This window comes from Rhinolophus ferrumequinum, chromosome 2, assembly GCF_004115265.2.
Source record: "Rhinolophus ferrumequinum isolate MPI-CBG mRhiFer1 chromosome 2, mRhiFer1_v1.p, whole genome shotgun sequence".
Taxonomy (NCBI): domain Eukaryota; kingdom Metazoa; phylum Chordata; class Mammalia; order Chiroptera; family Rhinolophidae; genus Rhinolophus; species Rhinolophus ferrumequinum.
Genome location: NC_046285.1, coordinates 6,767,996 through 6,771,159, shown reverse-complemented (window position 1 = coordinate 6,771,159; position 3,164 = coordinate 6,767,996). Strand labels below are relative to the sequence as shown.

General features: G+C 43.2%; 1 pseudogene; it reads right to left on the bottom strand.

The window, feature by feature from the left end:
- Positions 1-498, bottom strand: LOC117013434 (40S ribosomal protein S10-like; annotated as a pseudogene).
- Positions 499-3,164: the final 2,666 nt, after the last annotated feature.

Sequence of the window (3,164 nt, the reverse complement as noted above, 5' to 3'; positions counted from 1 at the left end):
TTACTGAGGTGGTTGACCACATCCACAACAAAATCCGCTTCTAAAGTGGAATTCAGTTGTTGAGCCAGCCCTGACCTCAGCTTTTGTGTCGACACCAGGAGGTACAGCGCTCCATCTGCAGGTGTCTCTGTCAGCTTCCCCTCGTGTGAGTCTTGCAGGTCACTCACCCTCCAGACCTTTGGGCATTGGCCTGCGCGTCTTAGGCCCTCTGTGGCACACAGTGTCAGGCACGATCTCAGGGGGCAGGTGAAGATAATCACGGAGATACTGGATACCCTTCTTGATAAGGGACCAGTAGAAATGTCTCCAAGCAAACTGTTCCTACACATAGCTTCATGATTTGAGAGACTGCATGGCTTTCATGACGTGAAGATTAGGCACATTCTTGTCTGCCAGCTCAGGGTGTTTGGGCATGTGAACATTCTTCTTGGCCACCATATCTCCCTCCTTAAAAAGGAGTTCATAAATGGCAATCCGGTTCTTCTTGGGCATCAACATCATTACAGCTACTGCCGACATCCTATATTTTGATTGAAGTATTTAATCAATTTACATTTGAAGTAACTGTTCATAGATATGTATTTATTGCCATTTTATGATTCATTCTTTTTTATCTTCCTTTTCTTCTTCTTCTTAAAGAAGCCCCATTAACATTTCTTGTAACACTGCGTTGGTGGTGATAAATTCTTTTAGCTTTTTCTTGTCTGGGAAACTCTTTATCTCTCCTTGAATTCTCAATGATAGCTTTGCTGAGTGGAGTAATGTTGGTTGTGGGTCCTTGTTTTTCATCATTTTGAATATCTTGTGCCACTCTCTTCTGGCCTGCAGTTTCTGTTGAGGAATCAGCTGACACTCTCATGGGAACTGTCTTATAGGAAACTAGTTGCTTTTCTCTTGCTGCTTTTAAGATTCTTTCTTTGTCTTTAACCTTTGGCATTTTAATTATGAGGTGTCTTGGTGTGGGCCTGTTTGGGTTCATCTTGTTTGGGACTCTATACTTCCTGGATTTGTATGTCTATTGCCTTCACCAGGTTAAGGAAGTTTTCCATCAGTATTTCTTCAAATAAATTTTCAATTCCTTGCTCTCTCTCTCTTCTCCTTCTGATACCCCATGATGCGAATGTTGTTATGCTTGATGTTGTTCCAGAGGCCCCTTAAACTATACCCATTTTTTTAATTCTTTTTCTTTTTGCTATTCTAATTGGCTGGTTTCTTACACCTTATTTTCTAAAGAGTTGATTTGAACCTCTGCTTCATCTAATCTCCTGCCGATTCCCTCTAATGTATTCTTCATTGCGTTATTATATTCTTCTATTCTGATGAGTTCTTTTTTATGTTTTCTGTCTCTGTTTTTATGTTTCCTATCTCTTTGTTGAAGTTCTCCCTGAGATCATTGAGCATCCTTATAACCAGTGTTTTGAGCTCTGCATCTGATAGATTGCTTGTCTCCATTTTGTTTAGTTCTTTTTCTGGAGCCTTGTTCTGTTCTTTATTTGGGACATGTTTTTTGTCTCCCCATTTTGGCTGCCTCCCTGTGTTTGTTTGTATGTATTAGGTATGTTTCCTGATCTTAGTAGAATGGGCTTATGTAATAGGTGTCTTGTGGGGACCAGTGGTGCAGTCTCCCTGGTCACCTGAGCTGGGTGCTCCAAGTGTGTCCCATGAATGAGTTGTGTGTACCCTCCTGTTGTAGTTGAGCCTTGGTTGCTGTTTGCATGTCAGGGGGATGAATTGCCTCTTGTGCTGATTAGTTTTGAGTACTGGCCATGACTACAATGGAGGTTCTTTTGTGCAGGGGCTGACTCTACAGAACAGGATTCACTTTAGCAGAGCTATGATGTGTGCCCAGTCAGAACTTTGTGTGTCACCCATAGAAGTAGCTGTGTAGTGTCCAGGGTTGGTGCTTGGTCCAAAGCTGTCCACCAAGTGTGCTGGACCCGGGGCCTCCTAGGAAGGGCCCGACCCCAGGCCAAGTTCAGCTGCAGCTTGTACCCTGTTAGGAGCCACATGGCTCCTATCAGATGCACACCACCTACTCTGGTCTTGGAGTTGCCTCAAGACACCAAGTCTCAAACCGAGACTGGCTGTCACTAGTGCCACACTTGAGGTTGCTCAGGAAGAGGAATGGGGCATGCCAATGCCAGATGCTATTTGTTTGGGTATTGTGCAACCTTGAGAGACTTTAGAAAAGTTTGCAGCATGAGTCAACACATGCCATTTGCATGGAAAAGCCCCTGGAAATGGTGTCAGTGGGCCTGCAAGTTGGGTGAGCCAGGCTCTCAGGGAATCACCAGGGTGAGGTGAACAGTGTTAGCCAGGTTGGTGGAGACTCATATGTGTGCCTTCCTGTGTCTGCATACTGGAAGGGGGAGGGTTCAGGAAAGAAACAATGGATTTGGCCAGCACTTATGTCAGGGAGAAATCTGCTTCTCTAGCCCTTGCCCTGATGCCAAACAACTAAGTTCCTCCCCATGTGTCCCTGGCACCTTTCGAGCTGCTTCTCCAGTGCTGGAGCTCAGAGCAAGTAAGTCTGTCAGACAGTATGCTCCAGTCTAAAACATAGGGTGGGTGAATGGATAAGAAAACAAGACCCTTACATACACCACCTCTAATAGACTCACATTAGATTGAAAGACACACACAAACTAAAATATAGGAATAGAAAAAGATATTTTATGAAAATAAAAAGAAATAAACAAAAAAATCAGGGGTAGCAATACTTATACCAGACAAAATAGACTTTAAACTAAAGACTATAACAAGTGACAAGAAGGACCCAGTAATCCCACTTCTGGGTAATTATCTGAAGAAATCTAAAACACTAGTTCAAGTGGATGTATGCATCCATATGTTCACTGCAGCATTGTTTACAATGGCCAAGATTTGGAGGCAGCCTGTCTGTCCTTTGATGGATGAATGGACAAAGAGTAGGTGGTACATGTACATGTTTACAATGAAATATTGTTCTGCCTTAGACGGGAGGGGTTCTCGCCATCAGTGGTGGCATGGATGGACCTGGAGCGTATTGTGCTGAGTGGAGCATGTCAGACAGAGAAAGACAGATGCAATGTGATTTCACTTTTATGTGGAATCTGAAGAACAAAATAAGCAAACAAATAAAACAGAAACAAACTCATAGATAGAAAAAACATTTTGATGGTTGC